General features: G+C 32.9%; 1 pseudogene; it reads left to right on the forward strand.

The window, feature by feature from the left end:
• Nucleotides 1–473: 473 nt before the first annotated feature.
• Nucleotides 474–8297, forward strand: LOC119577477 (annotated as a pseudogene).
• The last annotated feature ends 216 nt before the right edge of the window (nucleotides 8298–8513 follow it).

The following is an 8513-nucleotide window of genomic DNA, read 5'->3' on the forward strand; positions in this document are numbered from 1 at the left end:
TCATTAGTATGCTTAAAATTATTTGTATTATTAGTATCATTGGATGTATAATTCTTAGGGGCATTAATACCATTATATTTCTTTTGTTTATCGAAATTCGTATTATTTTTAATATCAACATAATGATGATAATTTTTTTGCTGCTACAATTTTTATTGTTGTTATTATTATCGCATCATCACCATGTCTTATTATTATCATCATTGATTATATTAACATTTTATTATCACCAATACTATTACCATGACCATTGTCATTATCTCTATTTCTATCACTGTTTTCGTTGTTAAGTAGGGTCATTAAATCAAACCCTGCTTTACATTTGTTTACACGATTACCTTGAGCATACTTTTCAAACCAAAAGAATGCACCCACGGTTAACTAGAACAAATATCTAGTATATATGAATTAGAACCAAGCTTGATCAAATTTGTGAATGTGAAGTGCGGGGCGGTGAATGCGTCTGGCGAAAGATGGGGCCGAATAACAAATCAATCCCCATTTTGGAAACGGGAGACAGTCAAAAGGGAAAACCAACGCCACTGCTTAACCCCGGTGGTTATCCACGATTAATACAATTATCCACCGGACAATCAAGTCTATTTTTCACCAGGAGGAAATCCAGAGTTCGAGACCGTCTAAGGTTCATCTTGAAGACGTCACGGTAGAGCTTTTATGCTTTTTGAACGTGTTGGTTTGGGGACGCTGCAGACGACGCTCGTGACGAACCTCGTGCTTGAAAAGGTGAGGAAAATGAATGTTTTGTTTTTTTTGCCCGATGATATTTTGTATAACCGGCAGGTGTTTTTCATTTTTTTTCTAGCATTTGTTTTTTTCTTTCCTTAAATTTTTATTAATTGTTAGTAGTTTCATTTTCTATTCTAGTCATGCATTCAGTTTGGCCTTCTGTAATATTTTAGTCATTTTGCCGAGATTTTTTTTTTTTTTTTTTTTTTTTAAGATTAAAATGTATTCCATTTTTTAAATCATATAATTATATTAATGTGTCAAAAAATTAAACTTAGACATTTCCCCGCCATATCCATCATTCCTATTTCTTCTTTAAATATTATGAAGAGAATTTGTAATGAGAAATCACACCAATATTATGTCTTAGACTCATCACGCGCCAAACTGAAGTGGGTTTTACCTAATGAGTCCTTTATTGTTGAAAGTTATGTTTCATTTCATATTTGTAGACTCCTGTACATGTCAATACTTTTTTTTAGCTACAGTGTTGAAACATTTGGCACGATAATACGCCAATTTACACCTATAAAATGCTAATGAACAATATATGTTTTTAAAAGTAGTTTACACGAATGGACTTATCTAAGATTAATGACATTAAGGTACTCACTGAATATGATTTATCAATTTGCCGTATGTTATTCTGATATCATTTATCTTCGTGAATTTGTGTTGAAGAATACACAGTAATCTTAGTAGTCTTCGGTTGTTTAAATGAGCCGTAACTTTTATAACTTTTGAAGAGCAGTCCTTACAAACATAGTAATCGACTGAAAGGGCGTCAAATTTCTCATGTCCCTTTGTGTTTTTTCTTGACAAGACTGTGGTATCGATGGGTTTGGTATCTTTAACGTATATCGTTCTGTTTCTTTGTCTCGCTTATAATGTTAATGCATAAATACATATGAGATAAATGAGATGCGTCCATATTCCAACCGACTTAACTTCTCCGGAAGAAACAACAAAGTAAAAACAAACCTCATGTAACAAAACAAAACAAAACAACTTTACCATATGTTAGGCTACGTACCCTCGTCTTTTGCGTCTTATTTCAGCTGCGCTGTGTTTATATGTACACGGGGCGGGGTGCGTGCGTTTGTGTGTGTCACGCACCCCGTGTTTGAGTTTTGAGTTAACTGACAGCGTGTAGCTGTATAAGCCAATTCACTTTCCACACAAGCACTAACCCCAATAATCCACCACATTGATATGATCTACGAGCAACAAATAGATGGGCATCAAAAACTTTCCATTCCACCCACCGTCCGCAGGGAGCGAGAGGAGGCACAACCACACTTCCGCCGAGTGCCAAATATCTCCAGCCTCGGAGCCCCGGAAGAGGGCGCCATCCACGCGAGGCCACCTGGCTCTTGATGGTGGGAGGTAGTGGCCAAAATGCCCGCGTGTTCACGTCCTCGTGCTGGGTTTTCCCGGAGCGATAATACGGGAGGAAACTGCCTATGTTACTTTCCCCTTTTTGGGGGTTTCCTTGGCGACTGCCATTTCATGGTAGAATGCTATTGGTCATCATAACTGTTATCATTGCATTATTGCTATATTATTAATTTTGTAATTGTCATTTTCAATAATGGGTGAGATGTAGATCCCGGACATTGATGTATCTATTATCATTATAATTGTTTTCTGGAAATGATGATAACAGCAGCCTACGTATTGGTATCATTATCAGTATCATTAATGTTTTCATAATATTGTTTTCATTATAATCATCACCCATTATTTTCACCATTGTTGTTTTTTTCCGCTGCTATTTTGATTATTATCAGTTTTAGTTATCACTATAGTACTTTTACGTTTATTGCAAATTTACCATTTACCATCAAAAGTGCAGCAACACCATAACATATGATGAATAACTGTACTTTCATTTTCCATTATTTGTAACACAAACACCGTCCTCAGTTTACAGAAGAACCTAATATAAATTTCCACACAAGACGAACGCTCTGCTTTGGGGCTCCCCCTGGAACTAGTGGTCCTGGCCCGGGATCCCCCGAGGTCTGAGTGGCGGCCCCATTACACTCCTGATGGCCACCTATTCGTACGTGCCGATCTCTCGGGCCTCCAGTCCCGCACCCTCCGCATCGCTTTCCTGGACTTCGCGATGTTCGTTGGCGCTCCTTTGGGCCTCTTCCTCAGCAAACCTCATCTTCTCCCGCTTTGGCTACGTGGGCGTGTTTTAGCATCACGGTGCGGGGTTCGTCCTCAGCGTGGTGTACATCGTCCTCCGCATCGAAGACTCGCGCGAGCACCACGAGGCCAGTGCGACATGGTCCGCGACCTCTTTGACCTGACCAACGTCCGCGCCACGCTGAATGTGGCCACCAAGCAGGAAAGGGCCATGGCCGGGCCAAGATCTTTGCGCTGATATTCGCCATGTTTCTCCTGCTTTTCATCACTGGTAAGCGTCCTACTCGTTTTCCTTGAGGCGAGGGACTGAGTAGTATTTCACTCACCCGGGTCTGTCAAGACCCGTCATTTGTTAGAGGGCCCTCCTTTGGTCCATCGTATAAGTAATCGAAGTGGGGTGTGCCCTCGCAAGGAAAATTAGTTCAAGGATATGCCAGTAGCAGAGAAATTCAAACTTTACAACCTCCTTTTATCCCCGATGAGTTACGAAGAATTAAAATTCTAGTATGTATACCTTTGTATATGTTATGAAAGCCTGGTCTCTTAGATTTCAGTTTTTTTGGCAGGTTTGTTAATGTTTTTAATATTTAAAAAACATTTAATATCATAATATCAATAAGAATGATAAAAGTGTCAAAATTAATAGTATGGGAAAGAAACAATTCAAGACAATTCAAGGACTGGGAAATCAGGATCGGTCACTAGCACCAACTCATAAAATTCCTTGCTGGCTGAGCACACTGAAGCCATCTGTATTTAACAAAAATTTCCCAAATCTAAAGTAGACAATGCATAAACCCGCTGACATTGGGTTAAAGGATTCATTATATTATCATAACTTTGTAGCACTTAGGATAATTTACATATGTAATGTTTCTTCACCAGGTGGAGCGCAGTTAGAATACCTGTTCGTCAAGAAGAAGTTTAGCTGGACCTACGAGCAATTCGTCTACTTGAGTATATTTGACATCGTGTTCGGAAGCGTGGGTAAGTAATGCGAAATTTAAAACCAAAAGTTCGACTCGAATGAGAAAAAAAAAATCATTGCTTTTATCATTGTTTTTTGCTGTTCTTTTTGTTAGAATAAACCCTGGCGAAAGCTTTCATTTGTATCTACCTTTGATTAAAAGATTATAGTTTGTATACAAGTTAATCATGCAGATGTCTTTTTGAAATAGATTTAATAGCAATAGTAATAAACATAAAACATTATACTACGACGAGTGTTTAGTCCCCAATATACATCTGTCCACAGCAATGCATTTCAAGGCAAGTTTAACCATTAAATCAAGGTCAAAAGTAACCAGTAATTCTATTCCTATAGGGACCTCTATGCTGCTCCCTATTCTGAGTTATAAATTGGGGATTGAGGACAATATTTTAGGGTTGCTGGGCTGTGCGAGTAAGATTTCTGGCCTGGTGCTCATGGCCCTCAGCCCATCCTCGTGGTACATGTATGTCGGTAAGTAATTTCTTGGCTGTTTGTTCAGAATAAGTTAATTAAGCGAAATATGATTCATACGAAATGTTTGGTTTCCTTTTATTTGATGATTTCTCAATGCGACAGAATATACAAACTTTATGTTTTCATTCCATTTGATCTAAAAAAAAATACCGAAAGACTTTTTTTAGGGGTCTTCCTTTCTCAACAATTTTCTCCTGAACTCAGGCCAGAAAATAGTTTAAATAATTTGATAGTTTTTTCTTATCAAACGCGAATATCTCAGGGCTTACAACGCCTCTACAAACCCACATTCTTCTTTTTTAATAACCCCACAGCATCGGTCGTGTCGTTCCTGGCCGGTCTGCCCCTCATCGTGACGCTTTTGGGCATCAGCAAACTCGTACCGGGAGACGAGATCGGAGCCGTTTTCTCCTCTTGGCTTCTTGGGGGGCCTGGTTTTCCCCTTTTCTCAGTCCTGTCTACACTCTCGTCTACTCTCACACCATCGACATTTTCCCGGATTTTTCTACTTCGTCAGTTTTGGGAGCGACTGCCATCGCTGCTTTGATATACCTGTAAATATTTTTTGTCTACGTTTTATCTCTCGGGGTAGTGCGGTTTTCGTTATAATGTGAAAAATGATCGTGTATGTGGATGGTTATCGCTTTGCTAAGTTTGCGGTATTTTTTTTTTAGTGTCATCTCTACGTCAAGAAGCCGTACTTAATCTTTGTTTATATAAAAAAATGACATAAAAGCTTTTGTATTAATTCCGCTAAATGACGAAAGAAGAATGGAACATAAAACAAAATATTTTCGTTTTCTTTGTTACATTAAAGGAGAAAGGAAAAAATAATGACATATTTAAGAAAAAGGATACGTTTGGGGGGGATACAAAACAATCTGATATACTATACATCATACGCGGGGTTAAACATTTAAAACACACAACAACACCCCACACACACGCACACCACACACCCCACCCCCCACCCCCCAAAAAAAAAAAAAAAAAAAAATATATATATTAATATATATATATATATATTATATTATATTATAATATATATTATATATATATATATAATATATTAATATATATATATAAAATATTATAATATATATATATATATAATTATATATATTTTATATTATATATAAAATATAATAAAAATATATATATATAATATATATATATATATATATATTATATATATTATATATATGTATGTTTTTTATTTTTACACAAAAATAATGATATATAATATTATATATAAATTTTTTTTACATATTTTATATATATGTATATATACTTTATAGATAAATATGCATATATATATATATATAATATATATATATACTATATATATTATATATATATATATATATTTTATATATATATATATATATATATTATATGTTGTGTGGTGTGTGTGTGTGTGTTGTGTGTGTGTGTGTGTGGTGTGTTTTATATATATCATAATATATATATATATATAGTTTATATATATATAATATATATATAATATAAAATATATATATAATTATATATATATATGTGTTGTGTGTGTGTGTGTGTGTGTGGTGTGTGTTGTGTGTGTGTTTTGTGTGTGTGTGTGTGGTGTGTGTATTTTATTATTATATATATATATTATATAATATATATATATTATATATTATATATATAAAATATGTATATTTTATATATATATATATAAAAATATATTATATATATTAATATAGATATTTTCATCTATATATAAAATATTATTTATATAATATATAATTACATATATATATTTTTTATATGCCTGCATATATAATATTTAATTATATATATATATATTATATATATATATATATATATATATACATATTTTATGCATGCATATATATAAAAATATATATATATTATCATGCATATATTTTATATATATATATATATTTTTATATATATATATATTATTATATATATTATATATATATATAAAAATATATAATATATACATACAATATAATATATATAATATATATATAAATATTTTATATATATTATATATTATATACCTGCATGATATATATATATATATATATATATATATATATATATATATATTATATATATATATATAAATAAATTTGTGTGTGTGTGTGGGTGTGTGTGTAATAATATAATATATATATATATATATATATATATCATATATATAATATATATATTATATATATATATATATATATATTTTATATCTAAACAAAAGGGCCGGGGGACCACAACCCAAACCCACACAATATAATATATTATATATATATATAATATATTTTATATTATATAAAATATAAAATATATAAAATATATGTATGCATCCCCCTTTAACAAACCCCCGCCGAGCCGCCGGGCACCCCGCCTAAACAACACAACCAAACACCCCAGCCTTTCCACAACCCACCTTTTATTAATATTTTTATTTATTTGAATAAATTATTGGTTGCCCCCCTTCTTAAACGGTAAGTTCCTGCAAGCCGCCGGGGGTTACATGAACTTAATTGAGTTTTCGTTTTTTTAAGCTTTGGGGGTGAGTAACTTGGGCCCCGCCTTTAGGGAATGCCTTTATTTTTATAATTTTATTATATTATATAGTTAACAATTGATTTTATTCCAATTATATAAATAAGTTAAATTTTGCCAAGGAAAAACCTTATAAAAATTAGATTTCGTTTAAAATCCTTGTAAACGAGGGCCACCCGGCCACCCGATATGAGCAATTAGAATTTAATAAACAAATAATTTTATCATAAAATATATTGAGGGTTTTTTTAAACAATATAAACCCAAAAACCCTATCCCGGGTGGGTGTGGGGGTGGTGTGTGTGGTTGGGTGTTGTGTGTTGTTGTTGGGTGTTTCCCTTTTAACGGGGTTATTTTGAGGGATGTTTATTTCAAAAAAAATAATTTTCTAAATTATTTAAAATATAATCTGTTGGTTTGTGGTTTGTGTGATTCGGAATACCCTGGTAAATAGAGTTGGAATTTCATATAAATTCATAAATAATCGTTTAACTAAACAATAATGTAACATAAAATAAGAAATATATATGGTTTTCAATATTTTAAATGACATAATAAAACATTGTGGGTGTGTAGTAATTATATTACTTAATATCAGATAAAGTTTAATATACATATATTAAAAAAAATATCAAATTGAAACGAATCACATATTGTGGTTGGGTTGGAGTATTTGTTTGAAAATCAGCGGGGGGTGATTAACCCCGTGCCCCAGTTCATCCAAGGCGGTAAGGTCGGCGCTGCCCTCCCCCTCCGGGCTTAAAGTAACGCTATTTACCGGGGCCATATAACGGTTTTCTCTGTTTCCATATTGTGGGCACTAAAGAAAATTAAACCCTTAATAAAAAATAAATAATTATAGAAATATAAACATTAATATTATTTATATATATAATATATATAAATAAATTTAATAATTATATCATATATAGAAAAAGATATCAACAACACGGGAACACACACAACACACGCAAAAGGGAAAAAATTAAAACGTATATTATACACAAAAACAAAAACAAAGGTAATGAAATTAATTGTTTGTTGGGTTTTTTTTTATTAATTTTGGCCAAAAAAAGTTTTGGTGGGAACTTTCTTTTTCAGTCCTGTCTCACTCTCGTCTACTCTCACACCATCGACATTTTCCCGGGAGTTATCTACTTCGTCAGTTCGGGAGCGACTGCCATCGCTGCTTTGATATACCTGTAAATATTTTGTGTCTACGTTTTATCTCTCGGGATAGTGCGGTTTTCGTTATAATGTGAATAATGATCGATGTATGTGGATGGTTAATCGCTTTGCTAAGTTTGCGGTATTTTTTTTCAGTGTCATCTCTACGTCAAGAAGCCGTACTTAATCTAAGTTTATAATAAACAATGACATAAAAGCTTTTGTATTAATTACCGCTAAAATGACGAAAGAAGAATGGAACATAATACAATATATTTTCGTTTTCTTTGTTACATTAAAGGAGAATGGAAACCAATAATGACATATTTAAGAAAATGGATACGCTGGAGGGGATACAAAACAATCTGATATACTATACATCATACGCGGAGTTAAACATTTACACACACATACACACAACACACAGCATACA

Source organism: Penaeus monodon, chromosome 10 (assembly GCF_015228065.2).
Source record: "Penaeus monodon isolate SGIC_2016 chromosome 10, NSTDA_Pmon_1, whole genome shotgun sequence".
Lineage (NCBI taxonomy): Eukaryota > Metazoa > Arthropoda > Malacostraca > Decapoda > Penaeidae > Penaeus > Penaeus monodon.